The sequence below is a fragment of the Canis lupus genome, chromosome 3 (assembly GCF_011100685.1).
Source record: "Canis lupus familiaris isolate Mischka breed German Shepherd chromosome 3, alternate assembly UU_Cfam_GSD_1.0, whole genome shotgun sequence".
Classification (NCBI taxonomy): Eukaryota; Metazoa; Chordata; class Mammalia; order Carnivora; family Canidae; genus Canis; species Canis lupus.
In genome coordinates, this window is record NC_049224.1 from 10,675,403 (window position 1) to 10,702,404 (window position 27,002).

General features: G+C 35.1%; 1 long non-coding RNA gene across 1 annotated transcript in view; it reads right to left on the reverse strand.

Moving 5' to 3' along the window:
* The window catches only part of LOC119876124, a 151,131-nt gene that overhangs the window by 102,351 nt on the left and 21,778 nt on the right, over positions 1 to 27,002 (reverse strand). The gene's annotated exons all lie outside the window — the stretch shown is intronic.

The following is a 27,002-nucleotide window of genomic DNA, read 5'->3' on the forward strand; positions in this document are numbered from 1 at the left end:
TCACTCCTGTTGCATAAGAGCATTTCCCCAAATTTAGCAGATAAAACAGTAGCCATTTTTAAATTTTATGGGTCTAAAGGTGCTAAGCATTCATTCTAGTGATCTGGACCAGGCTTGGTTGATCTCAGTCAGTTTCTTTCATATCTGTACTTGGAAGGCTGAAGGCTGCTGGTCTACATTAACCTCAGCTGAAATCAGTTGCCTCTAATGCACAAAGTCCTTCTTCCTCCTGGCATAGGCTCATTTTCTTGGTGGAGGCCAGGCTCAAAAGTGTGAATCAAATGTATATGTGCAAGTTCTCTTAAGGCCTCAGCTTGGGATTGGAACCTATCACATGCACAGCAGGCTATCTCCCAAAGCAAGTCAAAATTCATCTCAGAGTCAAAGGGTGGAAAACATCTAATCTCTGTTATCATGGGGACAGCTGCAAAGTCAGATTGTGAGGAACACTGTCAGAGGGATGGAAAAAATCATGGCCATTTTTACAATCAATCTGTTATGCCAGGATAAAAGGGAAGGCCTCACTGAAAAGCTGACATTTGAATAAAAATACGTAGTTGTGGGAGAGAGCTAGGAAGTTATCTTGGGAAAGATCATCACAGTCCTGCAGAACATCCAGGGCCAAGTCTTTAAGGCAAGAGCATACACGGATTATTAAAGGAAAAACAGGGGTGACTGTAATTATAGCAGAGTGGGCAAAGTAGAGGGTGCTAGGATACATATCATTGAAATCTTGAGGTCCTGGGGAAAAACAACTGAATGACTTCAAAGTCATTTTGAAGTCTGACTTCACTGACTGCACTGACTTCATGACATAAAAATCACTTGGGCCTTCCGACTCTCTCAGAAATGAAAGACAAGTTTTCTAAAGCAAATAAACTTTTGTAAAGTTCATTTCAAACTGTATCAAGTAGCTGAGCCATTTCTTCCAATGAAATCTTTTATGAAACTGCTATATGTAAAAAAGTAAACTCAGAACTGATCCACTGCGTCTACCTTTGTAGCAATCTAGAGACTCCCTCTTAGAAACATGTTTTTTAAAATAACTAGACCGGATGATCCTTAAGATCCTGTCCACATGTGTGGTTGTATACGGTAATAAAGTTCTCTATAAACTGCCTAACCTATCAGAAAATTGAGCAGTTGACAGACCATTCATTCCTAGACCTTCCTTTTTTTAAAACATTTTTTAAAGATTTTATTATTTATTTATTCATGAGAGAGGCAGAGACAAAGGCAAAGGGAGAAGCTGGTTCCCTACAAGGACCCTGATGTGGGACTCGATCCCAGACCCCGGGATCATGCCCTGAGCCGAAGGAAGACGCTCAACCACTGAGCCACCCAGGCGCCCCAATCCTAGACCTTCCTCAACAGGTACTATACCCTGTTACAAACAAGTTAGCCTTCAGACCTATTTGTTCTTGTCACTAATTTAAAAAAATCCTCAACCACATATTTAAATGATATATATTATGCTTATTTTAGAATTTCTCTTAATTACTGTTTTACAAGTTAGCTCAAGGTAATATGTCTTAGACCCATTTTCTGAGAATCTCAAAAAGCTTCTGCTTATTTATGACTTCTATGATGTCTAAAAGAAAAAATAGTACTAGTAGGAAAAACCACTCACAATATAATTTTATAGTTTAGTACATTTCATAATAGGTTTATAATTCTGATACAGATGTAGAATAAGCTAAGTATTTATTTTTCACCCAGGGACAAAATTCTATAAATATGTAGGCAACGTGCTGCTTAACTTCGTTCATTCAGGTCAATGAGGGAACAAACAGAAATGATGGAATTTTCTTATTTTTATCCCTAACCACTGCATTTCATTCCTTCCAAAAGTCAACAAAACCAAGAGTCAACAAAAATATAAATATCAATGAAGTACACATGACAGTTTAAAATCTTTAAGCCAGGAATTTCTCACTGTGAGAAAACCTTAAACTACTTCTGTTTGTCTTACACAGTATTTATAGTTGCACTATATCTGTGTGTGTAATATGTCACATGTGTAAAATCATAAAGAGAAAATATGGTAAGATCATTTCCTACAATCTAATGTTTGATTTTAAAATACTTTTTCTGCTAATTTAAAAACCAAATGTAGTATAAACTAGTGTTAGATACAACATTCTATAAAGGAAATCAATCTCTGCCTAAAATAAGTGACTCTCAGTGATACTTTCATTCATCTTAATGAAAATTAAAGAATTTTCATTTGGTCATGATACTTAGATTTTAAAAGAGATGCAAAACGTTAAAACTTGCCATAATCTTCCCAGTGATACCATTTTCTTTTCTGTTCTCTTTGATCTACATTACCTAATTTTAATTTCTCATTTCATAAATTGTTCATGTCTTGATAGATACCTTTTTTCTTTTGATCCAGAAGTACTGCTTTTAATTTTGAAAGCCATTTGTAAAGCATAGCTTTATAGATAATGCCACAAATACAGAGTTGAAAAGTGTCAAACACGATTTCTTTCAGTCCTTAGTAATAATTCTTGACACAAAAAAATTCTTGTCAGCAGAATATTGAAGATAAATAATTTCCTTCATATTTCTGCAGAAATGCACAAAATAAACCTTTGATCTAAAATGACATTTATTAACCTGAATGTGAGATTAACCATAGCATTTGTCCTGAATAATATTTTATACTCATCTAGGAACTTTCATCTCAGACTAAAAAATGTAAATACATTAATTCTGTAATCCTTATAAGACTCCTATGGAGAGGTATTAACTTTTAGCAGTCCCTTATGAAGGAAGAAACCAAGACTTGAGATGATCCCCAAGTTATACCAAAAATTAAATCTGACTATACAAAAGAGATTTGAGTTTGTACTTCTAGCTTTCTCTTACAAAGTTACAATTTTTGTCCGAAACAGTTAGTTCTTTTTTTAAAAAAATATATTTTTTCCTAAAAGCAGAACATGTGAAAGCATTTCCTCTCCAGTAAATCACGCAAAGATAATAATCCCTTCTAAATATTAAGATTTGCCAATATATGGACTTGTGAATAGTCCTACTAAAGAAACTCATGGAATATTTCCTTACTCACCAACTAGGAAAGAATGGGTAAAAGCTTGTAATAAGGCAGGATCTCAGGGTGTGTGGACATTAACAACGTAAGATCAGCTTTCATGTGGACATGTTTTCTTAGACTATTCAGTGCAAAAAGTGACAGAGACAAAATGCCAGAAGTTGAAGGTTTTGCTTATCGCATTGCTGTGAAGACTGTCCGTACTGATGTTTGTAATTAAAAGTTATAGTTAGAGCAAGAACAGCTCTCCCCTTCCAACTGCAGGCGCAGATTCATCTAAACATTTAAGATTGTGCTTCCTCAACAGAAAATCCAAGGAGTCATCTCTCATCTCACAGCCTATGTCAAATACAATATGCTTTTTACAGCACCGTGTCATCCTCAGAGTACTTAGCAAGCTGTCCCTTTATATTTCTTTATGGAATTATGTAACTATCTGTCTTCCTTACTGGACAATAGGCTTCTTGAGGATGGAGGTGGTATCTCTTTTCCACATTATTCCCAGCACTTGGTACAAAATCTTTCACTTATTAAGCATCAAAGTAGCAATACATCAAAAAACATTTCATTTGACTAGGATACCTGGGCAAAATGAGCTCCAGTCAAAGATATTTTTTCCATTACATATAATGTAATACAGTTATGGTCAAACATCCCTCCCACTGACCCATATAACGTAACGTGCTGGTGGTGTAACAACACTACAAGCATATTTTTAGCCTTAAGATGACTTTTAGAAAATGAACCAAATACTCTACTGAAAGAGTAACATTACTTCAAATTTTCTCTGAGGTTATCATACCACTAATGAAATAAAATATCGTAAGTTCAATTAATTTAGTGGATCCCCTGAATAAAACCCAAGTATAAGGGGTAATTTTACTCTCAAGTTTCTCTCATACCTTTTCATGTACCTTTTTATTAAGTTGCTTTAGAGTCTTTAGGTGAGGAAAGGTGAACAGATTCCCAGAATGATGTTCCAGAGACCAGTGTAGTACCTTTCAGACGAGCTTGGAATTTCTCAGACCCCAGAAACTTTACTAAACATCTTATTGGGGATCGAAAGAATTTTAAAAGAGACAAGAGTATCCTGTTCTATTACCTAATTTAAAATATTCTGTGTTTCATTAACTTGCTTAAAGATGCTTTAAAAAGCTTGATGAATAAACAATTACAACAACAACAAAAACTGCACCAACTGGTACCCTGCCACAGAACACAATGTTGGAAAGGAAACAGGACTTGGATTCTGAATGTAACTTGGAAAAAAACAATTTGTTGTTTAAGAATATTTTCTTGAACATCTGCACCTCCACGTGCATATGTGTGCCGATGAGTGTACATCCTCGAGAGCACTGCAGACATCTACGAAGGCAAAGTACAATTATAATGCACATCATTGATTTACTATTGCTCTCGAGAGCTGCAAGCAGTCCAGGTCTGGGTGAGCACAGGAACTCAAGCTTTTGCCATCTGAGCCTGGTGTCCTCACTGCAGGGCCTAGAGAAGGCTGTGCTGGAGGATTGCTTTTGGACTCCCACACATGTGGTTGCATAATTTCCCAGTACCTCGCTTGGTTTTTAATCTATTTGAAGTATGAAAGCCTTTTTTTTTTAAATTTGAGATATCATTCACTGAAAATAAATTTATATGCAAATATTAAACATCTCAATACTAACTCATAAAGGCATTTATGGTGTTTAATTAAATAGTGTGAGGTTGGTGTGTATGGTTTAGCAGCGCATGCTAATTTAGGATACATTCAGTTTCACAGGCACATCAACAGAATATCTTTTGCATAATATGGGGTGATTTGAAACAGAATCTTCTCGATACATTTTAGATATTGTAATGAATGCGGATGATAAAGCCATATGAAATTAGACATCCACATGACGAGATTTTCCCTTTTTTGATTTTTCTGCCAGTTGCAAATATTGTGAGTGGGTCTATTTTTATATTTAATCAGGGTAAGTGCATAAGGAAAAAAAAAAAAGCCTCCACATAATATCCTGTCAGTAAAATTAGTAAAACCTGGAAAGCAATTTCCATTTTAGTATGTGGATCAGGAGATAAGATGCAATATCGGTTCATTTTCACTATAGCAAAAGAAAGTGTAATTTTCAGTTCTCTTCTAACTTCTATTATCCACATGGGAGCTGTTATTATCTACATAATGTACTGAGGCATTTGCAATTAGGCTTACTGTTCAGATTAGTCTCCCTTGGTTTCAAGTCACTTTCACTTGAAACGATAAAATTAAATTAGCAGTTTTACCCAGGTCAGTGTGAAGTTTCTCCCCATGGATTTTCAAGCTATTGTTGCTCTGTTACAGTTTTCATATCATAACATGGGATGCATTTGGAATACAGATATTCTATTCCATTTGCAGGAATTTTTAAGAAGAGGGCAATATATAATTTTTGTCATTCAATTTCTCCTGGGTAGCTATTGTGTAAGAGTTTAACACGCGGTTGAACGCCTTGCTTTGGAGTTAGTTGCATCCTCTTCTTTTGGTGTTTCAAGCCATGTGATGAGATTTATATTAAAGTATATCGACATGATAAAAATAATACTGAATCCTAAATGTGAAACAAATTGCATTCGCTCCTTGAAACAGGAGACGGAATTACTCTGAAATTACTAGGAAAGAACTAATCAGTTTCTTTCTTCCTCTCATTTTCTGTTTCTTCCTATTCTTTTATTTCCTCTCTTTCTCTCTGATATACATTTATTAAGTATAATCAAAGGATTGTTTTTTGTTTGTTTTGATTGTTTTGTTTATTTTGGCCTTTTCAGAGTAGAGGAAGTCCAGAGGGGGACTTTTTAAGAAGGGGGGAAAAAGGTAGTGTAGACACCTAAAGAGTATTTATATTCAAATCACACTGCAGTTAACTGATGAAAGGGGGAATAAAAGGTGGAATTGACAAAAATTGAACATCCTCAACAATGGAGGTAGCTGTATTTTTGCCCTGCTTACTTAAAAGAGTAAATAAACTTGCATCCTAGGCTCTTGCTTTAAGGAATTCCCTTTAGTTTCTCAATTACACCTGTCCCTTCAATCTTCCTCTATTTGGAAATTCCTTGTCTCATTTCATTGCTTGACTAGCTTTTACTCTTCCTTCAAGACACAGTTTGTCACTTCTGCGAATCCTTCTCTAACATCCTCAGACTAATAGGATGGGTGCACATCTTTTGGAATCCTGCAGCACCATGCTCTTTCATCTGCATGGTAACTGCACATTGTTCAGCTCATCTTTAAGGCATGAACTGCCTCATTCATTTCTATATGCCAGAGCTTTACAAGTCATTTTTAATAGAGTAGAAAATGAATAATTATTTGTTCAAAGACTAACTGAATAAATGGATGAATAATTAAAAGATAGGTTAGGTAATTTTTTTTTTTTTAAGAGAAGTAGAAAAAAACTGGCAACGACAACTAAGCTTCAGGTGAAAGATTATTTAGGTTGTCAGAAATTCTTCCAAATTATTTTTCATCTTTCCTTACAAGACACACTGTTTTTGACTCAAAGATCATATCAGGCTCTGTATATGTGGGTGTGTGTATTCATGCGCACGTTTAAGAGAAACACTGGGACAGAAAAACAGAGAGACTGTGGATGCTTTTAGCAAGGTAACTCATCTTCAGTACATATGCCCTCTCACTCCCTACTGCATCATATCTGACCATCTCATACATTTATGGTACCTGACTATAAGCCTTTGAATTTGGAACCCTTATTCTTACTATATTATGGGAATAACAATGCTCCAACAACAATGGAAAATTAGACAAGAAATAATTAATTTGGTGATTTTTCTTTACTAAAAGACTGATGACTGTCTTAGTTTGAAAATTCTAATCTTCTGACATTTATTTTTTTTTAATTTAGAGACTCAATTTCAATAAAAAACTTCTCAGACAAAAATAAAACAAACAAAACATACCCATAGGTATACAATCAATATCCAGAATTTTTAAAATCAAAGATCCAATGTTATTTCATAATTGGCTTGATAATAATACCTGACTAGAATTTACATAAAATCAGTTTTGTTATTTATTCCATTGAGTCTAATACATTTACTGAATGTTTGTACATTTTGATGCAGAAATATTAATGTCGTTCACTTTGAGGTGTTGCCAACATTTGAAATGTGTTTCAAATTTTCCTAAATTAAAAATGAAAGTAATCTAAATTCAGAAATTCAACCAGACCTAAGGATTTTAATCAACATAACAAAGAGCCATATAAAACAAATATAAAACTTCAAATGTAAATATAGCTGACTAGGAATATTTTTTTAAAAAAGAATAAGAAATAAAGAATAAAAAGGAACACCTCCTACTGCTGGTAGAGAAGGGAGGTTTTTATTTAGTAATGTTACACAGGCATTCAAAATATCCTCCCTTGGGAAAGCTATTCTTAACTTGAATCCAGGAATGAATATGATTAGTGTATTTTGGTTACTATGAATTTTTGTCAGGTTAAAAATTCCCCTAAACCATTATTTTAAACAACCTCTTGTCAATTTGCGTTTGACAAATATTAGGAGTTTGACATTTTATTTTGGTCATGCCTCAAAAAAGTGATAATATTTAAGTTAAAGATAATTATAATGGTGCCACCTTAATTTCACAGTCTTTGTATTTTCCTCTCTATACATGCTCACTACTTCACATATTATTGTCTTCTTTGATATTAACTAGATAGCTAGGATTATGAAATATGGAGATTTCAAATGTAAATAAAGCATATTCTTTAATATTCTTTAAAAAGTGATTCTCCCCAAAGTGCCTGGCAAACAGTGTTGTCTTACCCAGTGGATCTTACTGGTCATAGCTGCTTCCTAAGGAAGAGGGTGAAGTTGCCCATGACATGTGAAATCCTTCTAATCTTTTTGTCTTTCACACCATGGTTGAAGGTGTAGCTCTAGCTTTCATTTATGTATGAATGGAAATTGAGATTTTTTTAAAAGAGATTTTGTTTATTTGTTCATGAGAGACACACAGAGAGGCAGAGACACAGGTAGAGGGGAAGTAGGCTCCCCATGGGGAGCCTGATGCGGAACTGGATCCTAGGACCCTGGGATCACCACCTGAGACAAAGGCAGATGCTCAACCACTGAGTCACCCAGGCGCCCCTGGACATTGAGATTTTCAAAAGAATACAAGTCTAATTAAAAAAAAAAAAAATCTTGTCATCAGCCTCTTTTTGGTTTTAATCATGTTCATTGCATATGAGATAATCTTATTATATCCAGAGATACCTCTTTATATTGATCTGAATCCTGTAAGTTTAAATTCACAGACATGTTTTGTGTGTGTGTGTGTGTGTGTGTGTGTGTTTATGTTTTTCTTTTTTAAAGGTCTTTTTACAAAACTAGATGCTACCATGGAAGACCTACTACAGTAGCCAGACTCTACGAGAAAAACGAGAAATTCAAAACTGTCAGATATATGCATATGCACAAATTTACCCAGCTGCACTGAATCACAATATTAAAGGTCAGAATAAAGGTCTAATCACTAAGAAATTATTCATTTTCCTTAAAAACTGCATAATCTATCTTATTATATTACTGCCTAAAATTGTTTTCTGCAAATGACTGACATAAAGTGTGCTTTACAACCCATAACATGCAGTGTCATAACACTGCTATAGTTGGCCGGGTCTGAAAATTTAATAGAAGCTCTTTACAAAAATAAGTTTTTGAGAATACTAAAATGCATTACAGGTTTTAAAAGTACACTTTTTAAAAAAGTGTACTTTAATAAAGAAAATATGATGTATTTATATAGAGCTCCCAACCAAGCAAAAAATAGGGCCATCAATTTTAGAGCAGTTGAAGATGAGTGCAGCTTCTTGCACAATGAATGGATAGAAGGATCCAGTCAAGTGAACTTTTTTCCTCAGCAAGCATATCAGAAGATGACTTAGTTTTCAGACTTGTCAATGCATTAATTTAAAAGGCTCTTATCTTGCTGTCCCAAACTCTCTTCTAAGCCAGTATCTTTCTGAATGGTGCTGAACTTTTAACAGAGTAAAGGTGCTTTCTATGCAGTAGATGAAAATGCCTACGGCAGCAGAAAATAAGCCAAATAATAGTAAAGCGCAACTATCTCAATAGGATAGGGACCCAGCTATTTGTGAATCTGTAATATTAAATCCTGTCTTAGAGCAATGTACATATTCAGTATACACTGATGTAAATATAAATACCCTGAAAGTTAAATGATAAAGTTCATGCAAATTAAAGAAACACTGTAATGAATAGACCTATGGTATTTTTTTTCCTACTTTTACATCATTCATCCCAGTAAGTGTTTAATAATTAAGACATTTTGAAATTTCAAATTTGTTCACAGTGTAAACCCCCAAATGTAGGTAGAAACAGCATTTTTTATTCTGATCACAAGTACAACATTCTCTATAGATAATTTTAAAAATAAAAACCAACTGAAATCTAATAATCTCAACATGACCTCCCTTGGTATTCCTTTCTTATATTTATTTTTATGTATATTTCATACAATTCCTTTTAACCTATAAAATGTATATAATTATATTTATTACAATTGCTTAATATATTTTTAATTTAAAATTGCCAATGTTTGACTGTTATACTGATAAAAATGGTAATTCAATATGATTTGAGTTAAAATATGTATTATACTGGATACATAGTCTTTTCCTGCTTTCTCATTTAACATATTGTCATCATTTAAGCATATTCTGATTTGATGAAATATTCTTTGCATGACTGATACCATAAGTTATTCAATAATTACCTAAACTTCTATCATTTGAGTTCTTTCAAACTTCTCATTTTTTATACTATGAATTCTTCAAATAAGTCCCTAGGTATTTCTTTAGGACAGACTGTTACAATTACCAGGCATTAAATCTTTAAGTATCTTGATCTACACAGCCAAATTTCTTTCCAGGAGTGCCACAGCAATATAGATTGCTCTAAGCAGACTGTGGATATGGATCTCAGCTACCTCTCAACAACAGCAGTACAATTTATACATTCCAACCATTGCTTATATCATAGATGAAAAGCGGTTTTGAATGTGATGAAACAGAGGGATATACACACTATTGTCAAAACGTAAGTTTAAGGATGTCACGCTAAGCTTTTGAGTTTATTTCCTGTCCTATTAAAAATCCAGCAGAATGATATGAAGAATTTGAAAAAGATGGGCAAGCTCAAGGCATCAGGAAATTGGGAAGGAAATCGTGGTCATGCTCTCAGCAGGCAAGAGACGTCAACAGATTTCTCAAAGACTGAAAACTGAGGGAATAGTGTTGATTGTTATGCCGCACAAAAAGGGGCTGGAGGGGTGAGCTTCATTACTTGACTTAGTTTATACCCTATGAGACATGAAATCAATGACTGCACTTTCAATGGAGGGCAGGAGTAGGAGAGGTGGCATTCATTAAGGATCTATTGAAACAGTCAAACTTCCCCACGTGTCTTCTTGGTTCTTTGTCCAGAATCGTCACCATGCAGGACTTTGCCAATTACAGGTAAGTATTAAAAAAAAATACCAGTGATAATAAAAAAGAGATTGAAATACAGCCTGACATAGAGTATGGAGGGAAGAATCTATGGTGTATCTAATAGTGACCTAGTTCCTTAATTGAAGCCTTAAATATTTTAACATTTCATTGTGGAGAACAGAATGCAAGCTAATCTTTGAATATTCCTTAAAATAGAACTTATTACTGGCTAAGTGTCCCTGGATGTGCCTAATCCATATACACAGTTTCTGAGTATTTCTATTGTCTTATTATTAAAAAGAGAGGAAAATTGAGGGTTAGAGAAAAATGAAGCAGGAAAGAGAAAAAAAAATCTAAGATAATGAAATACACAATCTGATGTTAGGATAAATGGAAATTATGAAGAAAATGAAGGAAAAAATGAAAACTAAACTTGATTTAGTAGTTTCAGTTAAATTACAGAAGCTGTTTTAATGATAAAATAAGAGCAAGAGATACTGTGAAATAGGAGTTATGAGAGAGTGGGAAAGAACTCTTGGGAATTAAAAATATAACTGCAAAAAATTAAAATGCCACAAAAAAAATTAGAAACCTAAAAGGTTAAACACCCCAAAATGTAGAACAAAAGACAAGTAGAAAATACAGGATAGCTAGAACATCAATTCAGAACATAAATTCAGAAAATCCAACAGTTTCAGATGAAGATAGACTGATTGTGAGAACATTTATACCATTTTCCTAGATTTTAAGAGACATAGGCTTTTTAAAATCACCCTTCACACTTAAGGAGAAATACATGAACATATATGGTGATAAAATTTATGAGGATAGTACTGAGGATAAGGCAAGGACTCTAACATGTCTATAGATAGAAGAAAAAACAAAACAAAACACCAAGAACAAAAGCAGCAAGTGACATCAAAGATTGAGATATGGGCACAACCTAAGTGTATGTTATAAAGGAAGAAAAGAAAAATACAGGCAATAAGTAGGGAGAGGGAGTGACAGTGGGCAAAAAAGAAAGATAGATATCATAGCACATCCTTTGGTTCTGAATTGAACAATATTTATTTAGCCATTATAATACAAATCCTAATAATTATGTATTTGACCCAAACTGGCTCTCTGTACATTTTATTTATATACCAGTAACAAGAGAAATGGGAAAGATGATAATAAACTAATGGGGACAAAAAATATCACAGAGTTAAATCAGATTATTAGGACCAAAGAATAATCCCAAATACTTAAAACAATATTAAAATGAAGAGCCACATTTCAAAGAACCTGAGAAGAGATATCACTTCAGATTTTTATCTGAATAACTTCCATAAAAATATACAATTTTAGTAGAAAAAAATAGCAGGTTAAGCTTTGCTTTATCAAAGTTAATTAAAAGATGTTGATTACACATAGAAAGTTTAAAAAACAAATGTAATTAAGTTCTAAATGTTCAGTGTGCAACCAATTTCTTTCTTCCTGTTATTTCCTGCATATTCCTTCTCTTTATAAAGAATGTAGTGAGAAACGAAGCCAATAGAATTACCTGCTTGTGTGTAAAAGATGAAGATGGATGTATTTTCAGGTTCCTAGTTAAACAACTCTGAGACCAACAAAAAAGATGCTCAAAGTTGGCTGCAGGAAGTATTTCCTCCTAGAAATTAAGTCTGTAACCAAACCACAACAGTCTACATGTCAAACCTAAAAGTAAGATCATCAAGATTCATTCTAAGATCATCGCTGTGCTATTCCTACCAAAACAAAGCTATTCTATCATCAACTCTGCTTAATTCCAGTCAGTTCTTTACCTTGAAAAATCTACCTAAAGTCACCAAACCCAGGTCCTGAACCTCTTGAAATAACCTTCCCTATCCTCACTCTGCCAAGTTCGTGTTCCCTCTGCTGCAGTAAGTTTAATAAATTTAATTTTGCTTGATCAACAGATTTTCCTGTTAATTTTATAGTAGGGTCGTCATCTTCAACATTCTGGAGACCCCACCAAGATCCAGTGGAAACCACCTTGCTGCCATGGCTTAAGACCAACTCTTGAGAAAATGTCCTTGAGGTGTCTAGAGCTTTCCTTTTACAATGCTAAGCTATGGTTTTTGCTGAATACAAAGTGCTATATTGGAAATCCGAAACACTGAGTTTATTGTGTATCCCAGGAATGTATATTTATGTTTGAAGAATCTTTTGAAAAAATGATCACTTTCGAAAATTACTTTGTGAAAAATCTGTCATCTTACTAATGACACCATGTGTCTCTCTCTACCTGCCTTCATCTCTTTCAGTTGTTTGTCTGTAAGAGGAAGTTCACAAGGCAAAGGACAAATATAGGTCAGCTAAGTTTGTCTTTCAAGACAGCTACAAGGAATAACAAGTGCGAGGTCACACAGCCTAGATTCCTTATCAATCAATCTTTCATTTGACTTATCTCTCAAATAATTGGAAAACTTTTCTCGAATCTTGATTTGTTTATGGGAGTCGGGGTACAGCAAAGATCCACGTAAACATCATCTATTATAAGAGGCTGTATATTTGTCCATTCTCCAACTGAAAAAGGAACAACTATTAGGTTGGAATCCTGCGATATATGATACTTACACAACATATTTGATCAAAGATATTTTCACGAGTTTCTTTCATTCTAGGTATACATCTCCTCTTGACCAGACTCTGGCCTCCTATAGGATTCTTAATATAATTCCAATTCTTATTATTTTATTTCTAAATAGCAAAATACAGCAAATATAATTTACAATTAATTGGTCACATCGGAGAACTTCCAAAATATAAAAAAAAGAAAGTTCACTGAAAGTCTTCTTACAGAACTGAGAATAGGGAATAGCAATAAATTAAAACAAGCTAATTAAAAATGAGCACAGGCTCTGAATATGCATTACACCAAAGAAGATCTACAAATGGCCAATAAGCACATGAGAATATCCTAAACATCATTAGTCATTAGAGAGATTCAGTTTTAAACTAACTAGAATGGGATATCACATTATACCTACTGACATGACTAATAAAAAAAGATGATATTAAGGATGGGAAAACATGAACTCTCATATAGAGCTGGTGGTTATATAAAATATAACGTTACAGCCATTTTGGAAATAGTTTGGTATTTCCTAAAAACATTAAACACAGAATCACTATGGGATCTTACATATAAGATTCATGTCAAGAGAAATGAAAACATGCATCCACTCAACATGTCTATACAAATGTTCATGGCAGCATTGTTCATGATAGCCAAACTATGGAATCAACCCAAATGTTTTTAAATAAAAAAATGTATAACTAAAATGTAGTATATTTATAGAATGGAAACTTATTCAGGAATAAAAAGGAAAGAAGTACTGATACATGGTACCATAGGCATGAACCTTGAACCCATCATGCTAAGTAAAAGAAGCCAGTGACAAAAAAAAAAAGCCACATATTTTATCATTCCATTTATATGAAATATCCATACTAGACAAAGCTACAGAGACAGAAAGTAAATTAGTGGTTGCCTATGGCTGGGAAAGAATGGAAAATGTCTTATAATGTGTATAGGCTTCTTTTTGGAGTAACAAATGTTCTAAAATTATATTTTCATGATGTTTGGTGTTACACAACACTAAGTATACTAAAAAACACTGAGCTACACATTTTCAATAGGTATATGGTATATGAATTACGTCTCAGTAAGAGTATCCATTTGTTCAGGAAGGATACTGACCATAAGCCCAAAGAGATAGGTTGTTCAGCACTCTAGTTTGACAGTTTTTGTTACTAATTGCTGGAAGTATAATGTATCAATTTATGAATATTAGTTACAGACCAAAAACTCTACTCTAGCCAGCTTAAGCAGAATGGCATTTAATGAATATTAAGTTTCTTCAGAACCTCCACATGGGCTTTAGAATCAGACTTGGTAGAAGGAAGACTGAAAAAAAAAAAAAAAAAAGAAAGATCTTGAGTTCCAAAATTGCTTCCTTAAGGATTCCTTAGGACAGGTAAATGATGTGGATGGAAAACCCAAAACTGTGTTGCATTTGGATCACCCTAAACTACAGCTTGAACCCATGTTTGTCATATACTCCCCTTCCCATAACACATAACATTATTACTTGCCACTTCTACTCTTTCTTCTGTCTTCCTTTGACTCAAGTCAAATGGAAACCCTTCAAAGGCCCTTTACAGTTAGCTTCTCTAAATGAAAAAATCCCTCATAGTTGATTTTAAGTCATGATCTCTTTCAGAATTAAGAACTATTGAGATGATTTTCCTAAGCTTAAAGAAGAGACACAAAAAATTCACAAAGGAATCTAGGAGAGTTGTGAAGATGGTATGGATTCCATGATACACTGCCCAAGTTTCCCTTCAGGAATTAAATCCTAACTGGTTCAAGATCACCTGTCACCTTCAGGAAGAACATGCCCAGTGTAGTATGCTCATCTTTTTCTAATTTCTGAATTCAGAAACTCTTTCTTCCTTTTAAACATGAACATTTAAAACTAGTTTGCCTTTCTAAAATTATTTAGGCATATCCCACCCATTTAAATATAAAGTTTTTAAAAATAATTTAATTCTGTTTTAAAATTTTTCACTTTAATTTTTTAGATTTCTGAATAACTTAGAAATATATTTTCACGTATTCCAACTTAAGTACCTTTGTATACAGAGGATATGATCTCTATAATTTTTGTTGCTGGTATTTGTTGAGGCTTGCTTTATGACCTAGTGTGTATTCAATTTTTATAATGTTCCAATGAAACGGAGGCTCCCAGGTCAACAATTAATTTAAAATAATTCTTAAAAATATTTTATCCACTAGGGGTTGCCTAGAGCCAAGGTATTGGTGGGTGATTGGCTATAAATGACACAAGAGAACTTTTCAGGGTGATGAAAGTGTCTTATCTCTTGATTGCAGTAGGGTTTCATGGATATAAGTTATAGCTCAATAAAGTCGATTTAAAAAATATTTTATCTAGTATTTTTAGTAGCTGTACTGGAAGCAATTTTGTTGGGTATGTGGCCAGCCATATTGCCTTAAAAATCACCACCAAATGCTGCAAAGGCAGACTGACAAATTGCAGGTTGTGTTTAGAATGTCTACAATGATTGAAAGGTTGGAGAATGTAGATACCACACACAAGACAAGTTACAAGACTACTACAATCATGCAGGAGTTATAGATCTGAGCTAAATCACCAACACTAAAATAGGAAGAGAATGAGTTGGGACATGAAGGACAATGTGCTGGACTCAATTGCTGGTAAGGTATGGAGGAAAATCCCCTTTGCCAGAGGGGAAAGCATGATGAGATTACCTCATTGTGATACAGCTTATTACTTCAAATTAACACATCCATATTAAATAATTCACATTGGCTGAGTGGGCAGACCCAATGTAACTCTATATTATTATTTTTCTAAGGAGCAAAGACAGGGAAAATACAAAATAAGTCCCTCCCAGGGAAGGTAAACGACGAACGCTGTCTCCTGGGGACTCTGGCATCTGGCAATGAGGACCTGAGGAGGCAAGAATGTATATGAACAGAAAAGTGATGGAAGAGAAGAGGTGGCCTGGAGACAAATTTCAGCTATTTATCATCTCTTTCTTTCTTTCTTTTTTAACCTTTTGACCATTTCATTATACGCTGGACCTGCTAACTAGTAATGAGTAATTCCTGTTGTGAGTCTTGCCATCCTTTCAGCCCATGTTGCTTCTTAATAGCCTTAAGAATTACAATATAATTTTTTGCATTTGAGACTTAAACTCTGTTAAAAAAAAAAAGTGTAAACCTGATGAATCAAGAAAGACACTAAGAAAGACTATAAGTATCAACAGTGGCCATCACTCAGTAAATGAACTGTAATAGCTGACATTTCCCTAATTGGAATAATGGGAATGCCAGCCTAAATATGGATCAGATTCAGACAATCTTTCAACAAGATTTCTCTAAGGAAATACTACGTAGACATGTGTTCAGGAAGCAGTATTCAGCACTAATAAGTAGAAATCCATTCTGAGCTAATATGTTTAAAATGGCTGCCAATTTTAATATATTTTACCTAAAGATACAATCATCTTACTGAAGATAACTCACACTGTGGGAAATAAAAAATGTCCTTAGCAGACTGAAAATGTATGTCCCCAAATCTCAAAGGGACTAGTAAGGATATGAGCATTTTATTCAGCCTGCAATAAGTGGTCATGTAAGAGAATTTCAGGACTTCTGCAGTGAATGAAACAGTAACACAAATTCCCAGCATGCCACCTACATATATAAATATATGTGTACATATAAATCTATTTGACCTGATTTCCTTGACAATGAGTGCACATTTGGAAGAATAAAACTTAAATTATTAATTTGATGAGTTTCCATGAATATAGAAGAGAAGAACAAAACAAATTGATGACATGATGAGATTTCTCTTCTGCCCGGAAAAATGAATTGTACCTATAAAGTATGTTTGATGAATAAGCTATTTTTTTTAGAAAAGTGAAAATTGATAGTATTCTAAAGCCATAGTAAATGACACTTATTTGAATGTTTACCTTTTCAAGAATCAGCAGTAACCTCTTACATTGATCTTTACTGGGCACAGATTAGATTTCTAAATTAATAGCACATATTCTTAAATCCTGGGTACAAATATTCACTAATTAAAAAACTAATTACTTCTGTCTTTTCATCCTTAGCCTTGAATCCATTTGAAAGATGCCAATTTAAAAAAAAAAAAAAGAAAGAAAGAAAGATGCCAATTTTTCCAGAAGCAGATGAACATGGAAAACCAAGTTTTCATGTAAGCCGTAAAGTTGATGTTACCATGCATCCTTTCAATGTAATAATAAAGCATTTTTTCTCTTATTATCTATTTTAAATGTTTTATTAAGGGTTCATTATTCTGATAGAGAGTAAGAAATACTTTCTTCTCCCAAGTTTAGAAACAATTCAGAAAATAAGAGAAAAGTATTAACAAATAAACAACCAAAATATTATCATTCCTACTAATGAGTAGAAGGCAGGAAGGAAGGGAGACTCAGGAGACAAACTGACCAAAGTAAAGCCAATTTGATTTTAGGGTGACCCTTAACCTAAAGGTTTAGGTTTAAGTTAAGGTTTTCTTCAGGCTGGGCATTCTGAAAATTGCTTTCCGTGGTAATTCCACAACCCTAAAACAATGAAAAACTAACTGCCCAAAGTGAATGATAAACCCAAAATTAAAGAGTAAGCTCCTCCCTATACAGTTAGCTAATTGGAAAAAAATATATAAATATATATTATATATGATATATATATATATATATATATAAAACATTTTATTGCAGACAGAAGGGGGTCCTCTTTCTCAACTGAGGAGAGACACTACTATTTTGTCTATGAAGCAGCTCCTTTGTTACATCTATACTTAATTAATCATTGTGCCTTTCTCTAAATGGCTTGCTCTTGAATTCTTGAGCAAAGCCAAGAACCTTCTTGGCAAGAGGGCCTGAAGCCCTCCTTCTCTGGGTCTCTGTAGGCATCAGGTATCTATGGCACTGAGTCCGGGGGCCCTAGTTTTACCCTATTTTAAGCAAAGGAAGCAAGTCTTCCTGCTTAAAAAGCAATTTCATCCCTTTTACACATTAAAATACCCCTAAAACATAACTAATGAGTCAGATCCTCCTTTCTTAATAGGACACATACTCTGAAAGCCAAAGTAATTTTGAACAAATGCATTATAGGACTTACTAGTTAATCATTAAAACCCAAGCCTAGCATGACAAGTAAATATACCTAATGTCACTAAATTGTGCATTAAAAAATAGTCAAAATGTTATGTATACTTTACTACATATGCCAAAAAGCCCCAAGTTAGCTCAGCTCCCAGCCTCCGTTTCCACAGTATTAACACTGTCTCAAACATAAAACTCTTTGTTAGTACATACCTGATGTAAGCCCACTTAGATCTGAGGAATAACAGAATTTCTATTTATTATTTAAAATTACAATATCAAATCTAGAGCTCCAATGTTCATAAGACATTCTAACTGTAGGGAAAAATAAGTGACATTCACTTAAATACTATGGACATAATCAAATATCTCATTTGTTATTAAATATAGACATTTTGAAGGGAAGTGAATTGTAAGTTGTAACGTAAATTGAATTGTAAATTGTAATTAAATTGTAAAGTGACTTTCTAGTTTAGAAAATGTTGTTGATATAATACTTTCATCAAAATATATATTTTCCTAATTCATCAAAATATATATTTTCCTAATTCATCAAAATATATATTTTCCTAATTGATAGGGACCACAAAATATTGTAAAATCATTCACATGCTCAGCACGTAATCCTAATGGATTACTGTAGTAAAAGATTTTGGTTTATTATTGCAATGGCTAAATTTAAGTTATAATTAATTGCTTTGTAAGTACACAATATTTTATAGCATAAAGCTGTTATAAAGTACATGCAATCATGCAAATACAGTAAAATATTATTTTAAAATCATCCAAGACTTTATTATTAAGTGAATGCCATGCCAGCTAATACTTTGGTAAGAACAAATATATTTTATTTACCTAGGAAAACGTTACATATTATTCATAAGGGAGTAAATCTACTATTTACCTAATTAAAAGCCAAACCCAGGTATAAATTAGTGTGTGCTTATCTGGAATGAGCATTGGCAAGGATCAAAGATTTGTTTCCACTTCTGTGTGTTATGTACATCCTGTGCATTTATAAATTATACATATATCGCGGCTAGGAAGGCATTAACCACGGAGAGGGCAGCCAAGCTAATCACCAACCACAATCTTTATGTGATTCACTCAGAAGTTAAATATCTGCCTACCTGGGTGCCATATTTTGTCTTAATTATAATTGGGAAACTTTCACAGTGACTTTTTCCTCAGGGGCTTATTTCCACATTTGACTAACAAAGAGAATAATACAAAATCCAGGTATCTAAACATTTACATTTCTAGAAATCAACCAACGTTTGAAATTTTCACTGCAGGAAAGTAGACCATTTCTACCAACCAAAGCATATTCAGAGAGCACAGAAAGAGCATGTTTTCCCCCAACTGTACAAAAAACTCATCCTCTAAGTTATAGAGCTGGAGGTATTGCTGCTGGGGATTTTCTTTTGGGAATGCTAGCTGAGAAATGTTGGAGTTGTCCTTCTCGAGTGCTTTACGGTCTTACTAAAGAGGATTTCTATTGAAAAAAGGGATAAAGGTAGAGATTTATTTATTTTTAAGTATATTTTCTTTCTAATTAGTTTATGTTTGAAATCCGAAAAGGATGGGTGTTGACTTCTGGATTTTTTGCTTTATCCTAGGCCAGAACCTTTTTAGGAACTGAAGACCTATCACTAGCAGAACATCTACCTCATGTTCATTAATGTAGCAAATATTACAGCAAGTCTTTTCTACTTCATTTTATGTAGTTCTCCCAAAGTCTGTCAGGGAGTAGGTATTATTATTATTATTATTTTTTTCTGATGCAGACAAAGACACTGAAACACAGGTCAAGTAACATGCTCAAAAAGTCACATCTGGCACTTTCCAGAGTGGAGACTCTTTAGCCCACACACACATATATAAAATATACATAAGCACATGTATGATATAAATATATAAATATGTACATCTTTAAGTTGATTTTTTCCCACCAAGAATCCTCTCCCTTTAGTTTTCTTTCATTCTTTCTCCTCATGTTTAATACATATTTATTCTCCATCCGTCCTACACTTGCAGTTTCTCTCCTATCTTTTGCTGCCAAATTTTATGAGTATGGAAATTCTATTCAATGCCTCCATCTCCTCATCTTCTGTATGCCCTCAATTCATTACAAAATGGTATTTACTTTCAAAAGTCTTTCATAGTAAAGACTATGTTTACTGAATTTTTAAAATGCAATTTTTCTTTTTTAAAAATTTATCTGAGAGAGAGAAAGAACGGATGAGCGTCTGAGAGAGGTGGAGTCAGGGCAAGGGGCAGAGGAAGAGGGAGAAATAGGCTCCCCGCTGAGCAGGAAGCCTGATGCAGCTTAATCCTGGGACTCTGGGGATCCTGACCTGAGCTGAAGGCAGTAGCTTACCTGACTGAGGCATCCAGGCACCCCTAAAATACAATTTTTCAAACCCCTAGGGATTGTGATTCAGTAAATCTTTGATAGAATCCAAAAGATCTTTTGTTTTTGTTTTTCATTTTCCAAGTAACTACTGTGTTTTCCTCTGATTTTTTTCTTCAAGCATGATCATTTTCAGTTGCATCCTTCACAGTTTCTTAATCTCCATAGGTTTCTTTTCATATTTTATATGTTGGTTATAAAGCCAGAGCTACTGGGTTAGTCTTTTCCCATCTCATCTTTGGTTGGCATCCTTTGCTTATAATCCATGATTCCAATCAACATTTTACACAGAAACACCCAAGATGTCTCTCCACTCAAGATTTGTCTTCTGATTTCCAAATTTTTATATGAAATGTCTTATATAATATCTAAACCTGGATATCCCTCAGGCTGCTTAAATTCAATATGTATCAACCTAATCTCATTGTATTTTTATGCCAGACTTCTCTTCTGTTCAACATCCTGGTTAATGGTGCCATAAACCAAGTGAGACAATGAAGACTCCTAGCCAGATTCTCCTCACTGACCTCCTGCATCCAGCCAGCCATTATCAGTTGCATTTCCCTAACAATTTAGAATGTATCTACCTTTCCAGCTCTATGTTTCCCATCTTCCATCACTGTTTCTATTGTCATCCATGACTCAGATTTCTTTGTCTGACAATGTAATTCTTTTCCTTATTCCAACTTTTCTGACATTTCTATTCTTAACACTGCTACAAAAATTATAATTTTAATATTTAAGTAACCGTATTCCTTCATCTATCAAAAAATTTCAGTGATGATTCCTCCCTCCCATAGTTTGAATGTGACACTTGGACTTTAATGACCTAGACCCCTGTGTGTCTTATTTTATGGCTATCAATCTCTTCCATTTTAAATTTGTTTACATGAATCACTTATGAATATGCAAGTTAATCCTGCAGTTATGTAGCTCTTATTGGCTGGAAAACAAAATGGTACAACCACTTTGGAAGAAGCTTTAGGAGTTTCTTACAAACTTAAACACAATTTTACGACAGAATCCAGCAATACCACTCCTAAGTATGTACCCAGTTCGTTTGAAAACTCAGGTTCACAGAAAAACATGAACACAAATGTTTATAGTAGTTTTGATCATAATTTCCTAAACAAGAATCAACCAAGATGTCCTTCCATAAATGAACAAATAAGCTATGCTTTGGAATAGAATATCACCCAGAAAGAAAGAAAGCCATTATGCCACCAAAAGACACAGACAAAACTTAAATGCATATTACTAGGTGAAACAAAACCGATCTGAAAAGACTACATACTGTATGATTCCAATTAAATGACATTATGGAAAAGGCAAAGCTACAGAGACAGGAGAGTAATCAGTGGTATGCAGAAATCTGGGGTAGCAGGGGAATGATGAACAAATGAAGAAAAAGATACTTTTAGGACAGCAAAATTACTGTATATATTATTTTAATGATGGATACTGGCATGCAATTACATAGAAATTTACAGCACAAAGAGTGAGGCTTAATGTATAAAAAATTAGGAAAAGTTCATCGAGGAGATCGCAGGTCCCAGGAAGGAATGCAGACCGTGACAAGGGACTCTAATTGTACCACAAATGTAAGAATAACCTCAAAGAAGGGTATTGAGGGAAAAGGTGCTTACCAAATAATTTTGGAAATAAGGGGAGTCTGTGAGAGTGAAGGCAAAAGGAACTGCTCATAAGCACAGTATTTTAGTTGATAAAGTTGTGCCCTAAAATAATATGGAAAAATATTCTAATACTATTATAAGTACATTGCAACTGAACAATTCAATGAATGGGTGATGAATGATAGTAATCAAGTTTCTCACAGCTGGAGAGGGAATACGCAGTGTAAAAAAAGGCTAAAATAATTCATGTGATAATGATTAGAGACATTAGTATAAACTCATAGTTGGCTTAATGTAGATACAGATGTTTACATATCAAAATATTCAGGATGGGGGAATAGGTGATATAAGTGGTGGAGATTAAGAAATTCACTCACCATAGTAAGCAATGGAAGAGCTGAATCACTGTAGTGTGCGCTCGAAATGAAAATAACACTGTTAATTAATTATACTGGAATTTAAACAAAAAAGAAATAAAAAGAGAAATATTCATACATATGTGAATGAAAAGGGGGAGAAAACAGTAACTTTGTAGTAGAGAAACCAAACACTCCCTCAGCCCCACGACAAGGGCAATACCAACAGTAATAAGTCTTGTTAATACTATGTACCCTGAATACAACGTGATGAAAATGACTCTTCACCGGTGGTAGCATTCCTACCAAAACTCTTCATTCCAATCTCGTCACGAGAAAGATGTCAGACAAATTCTAGATCATTCTAAAAAAATATTTAACCTGCAATTCTTAAAACTGTCAAGGTCATTAGAAACAAGACAAGTCTGAAAAACTGTTAACAGCCAACAGGAGCCTATGGAGATACAACAATTACGTGCAATGGAGTCCTTTGGATGAACTAGTGAAACTGAAGGGACATAAGATAAAAACTGAGCAAGCTAGAGCAACTAAATAACTAAAAAATACATTTATATGATATATACTGATAAAATTCCTTTATGTTAATTTGCTTGGGACTTTAAAAGCGTATCTATTTTTGTACTAATTATACCAAGGTATAAATTAACGAAATCTCTATAATATGTACATCATATACTTATAGCATGTTAACACTTTGTAGTAAAGCCTACTTACTGATGTGAAAAAAATATATATGAGGGAAAATTTCTTCCACAAGATGTGAGCTATTGTAGTTTATAAAGAAGTGATCCAAATATAGTTCAAGAATTTTCAATTACTCTCCTATTTCCCTAACTTTTATTAATGTTTTAGTTTATTTTTGTAAACTGTGACATTATTTAAGAAACAAAGATTTTCCAGAAGGCTCAATAACACTTCTTAGGCTGCTATCTTCTATGCTTATATTGCAAGCTATCTCCATCCACCTCCTGCGCTGAAGGCTGATTTTCATATAAATCATGTACTATATTGTAATCTGTGCTGCATATTTATCATTTTTTTCTTCTTTATATTGAAATATTCATTTGATGTGAGAGGGTTAAGGCTGATAGGGGAAAAATTAATAAAAAAAATATTAAAAAACAAGTAACTCAGAGCTTTTCCAGTTTTAGATATAAAGTGCCTTGTCATTTTTGAAGAGTGAAAATTAGAGTCTTTTGTATTGTCTGTGTTCTTAAACTCAAGCCTGCCCCCTGCCTCAGAAAAGCTTTCTTATTATGAGCTTCTCTTTACAGAGACCTACTAACCAGCCTCTAGGTCGGCCAGGGTTATACAAGTATTGTTTTCAATAGTATGACTTTTCATCAACTGTTTAAATAGTTTTAATAGTTTATTTTTTTTTTTTATATTTTTACTTCGGCTATATTTTAATACTCATTATGATTCATGGGGTTTAGTTCCTAGATAATATTTCACAACTCGTTTAGGGACTGTAATGTAAATAACCACAAAGCAAATAGTACCATCTACCAATTGCCCTTTCTGAGTCTCCACATTTTGATACTATGCCTCTATGTATAGGAAAGTAGTATTATCTTGGGGTCTGTCTCCCCATATGTTATTGGCTCAGGCTTCAACAAAATGGTTTCTGTTCTAACATAGTTTAAAGAGGAACACAAGCAAATACTCAACATTACTTGAACTCACAAGTTAGGTCTCAAAGGGTCGTTGTTTCTGAACTGAATTGATCAGAAATTAAAGCTGTGTTCCTGGAGAAAAAGGCAATGATTTAGAAATCCTCACAGGGCTTCTCCTTTTCCTGACCTTGTGTCTAAGAATTACAGTATTAAAAGTCTACAGAATCAAAAACAAGTAAGTCTGCTCCAGGGCAGCATGCCCTGTTTATGTTTGGGTGATAAAACCAGTCAAAGGGTAAATTGAAAGTATTACTAACACTATATAAATCATTTACTGTTGCTGGAAGCACCAAATAATCATTACCAAAGATGTTATGGTAATATTTGCTAGCAAGGTTTTCAAAGTCACTTTTTAGCTTTAATTCAAGAGTGTAGGCTTTTTTTTGTTGTTGTTTTCACTGTACGTTTTGGAAAGATGCTTTGCAGTCACTGCTTTTCTCTCTCTCTCTCTCTCTATATATATATATATATACCACTATAATCTGGAATATTTATTTCTATTAACAGTGGTACATTGCTATGAACTAAATTATGACCTCCCCAAATTCTTATGTTGAAGCCTTAACCCCCAATGTGATTGTATTCAGAGACAGGGCCTTTAAGAAGGTAATAAAAGTTAAATGAGGTCATAAGGGTGGTGTGCTGATCCAATAAAATCAGTGTGTTTGTTTGTTTGTTTGTTTGTTTTTTAAGAGATACCAGAGAGCTTACTCTCTCTCTCCCTACCAGAACACAGAGAAAAACTGGTGAGGGCTCAGGAAAAAGGCAGCCATCTGCAGGTCAAGAAAAGAGTTCTCATTGGAAATGAATTGGCCAACACCTTGATCTTGGACTTCCAACATTCAGAACTGTAAGGATATAATTTTTTGTTGTTTAAACCATCCAGTTCATGATATTTTGTTATAGCAGCCTGAGCTGACTAATACTTACATCTAAGTGGTTCATGACAATCTATCTGTTAACCACAGATTCTTTCTCAAAACTAGTTTCCTACAGTATTTTTTAAAAATTTACTCAGTGAGGGGCAAGATGGCGGAAGAGTAGGGTCACCAAATTACCTAGAAAACCTTCAAATTATCCTGAAAATCTATGAATTCGGCCTGAAAATTAAAGAGAGACCACCTGGAATGCTACAGTGAGAGGAGTTCGCGCATCTATCAAGGTAGGAAGACGGGGAAAAAGAAATAAAGGAACAAAGGCCTCCAGGGGGAGGGGCCCCGCGAGGAGCCGGGCTGAGGCCGGGGCGAGTGTCCCCAGGACAGGAGAGCCCCGTCCCGGAGGAGCAGGAGCTGCACCGACCTTCCCGGGCGGAAAGGGGCTCCAGGGAGGTGGAGCAGGACCCAGGAGGGCGGGGATGCCCTCGGGCTCCCGGGACACTAACAGGCACCTGCGCCCCGGAGAGTGCGCCGAGCTCCCTAAGGGCTGCAGCGCGCACGGCGGGACCCGGAGCAGCTCAGGGGGCTCGGGCGGAGGAAGAGGCTCCGCGAAGGGGGCTGCGGGGCGGGAGCAGCTCGGGGGGCTCGGGGGCGGCTCCGCGGAGGGGACTGCACGGCCCCGGGAGCGTGAATCCAACAGCTCAGGCCTCGGAGCCCAGGGCGCCGGGACACAGCCCAGGATCCCGCCTCCCCCGGGACAGGCAGAGGCCGGGAGGGCCCAGGACAGCAAGGACGCTCCTGCCCCAGCTGAGCAGATCAGCGGCCCCGCCCCGAGCCTCCAGGCCCTGCAGACGGAGAGCTCCGGAGTCACTGCGGGGGCTGACTCCAGGGCTGCAGAGCTGGCCCCGCCACTAGGGCTGTTGCTCCTGGGGCCTCACGGGGTAAACAACCCCCAATGAGCCCTGCACCAGGCAGGGGCACAGCAGCTCCCCCAAGTGCTAACACCTGAAAATCAGCACAGCAGGCCCCTCCCCCAGAAGACCGGCTGGACGGACAACTACCAGGGGAAGCCAAGGGACTTAAAGTACACAGGATCAGAAGATACTCCCCCGTGGTTCTTTTTTTTTTTCTTTTTTTGTTTTGTTTTGCTTTTTGATTTGTTTCCTTCCCCCACCCCCTTTTTTCTCCTTTCTTTCTTTTTCTTTCTCTTTTTCTTCTTTTTTTTTCTCGTTTTTTTTTCTTCCTTTTTTTTCTCTTTCTCTTTTCTTTCCTTCTTTCTCTCCTCTCTTTTTCTCTTTTTCCCAATACAACTTGCTTTTGGCCACTCTGCACTGAGCAAAATGACTAGAAGGAAAACCTCACCTCAAAAGAAAGAATCAGAAACAGTCCTCTCTCCCACAGAGTTACAAAATCTGGATTACAATTCAATGTCAGAAAGCCAATTCAGAAGTGCTATTATACAGCTACTGGTGGCTCTAGAAAAAAGCAGAAAGGACTCAAGAGACTTCATGACTGCAGAATTTAGAGCTAATCAGGCAGAAATTAAAAATCAATTGAATGAGATGCAATCCAAACTAGAAGTCCTAACGATGAGGGTTAACGAGGTGGAAGAACGAGTGAGTGACATAGAAGACAAGTTGATGGCAAAGAGGGAAACTGAGGAAAAAAGAGACAAACAATTAAAAGACCATGAAGATAGATTAAGGGAAATAAACGACAGCCTGAGGAAGAAAAACCTAAGTTTA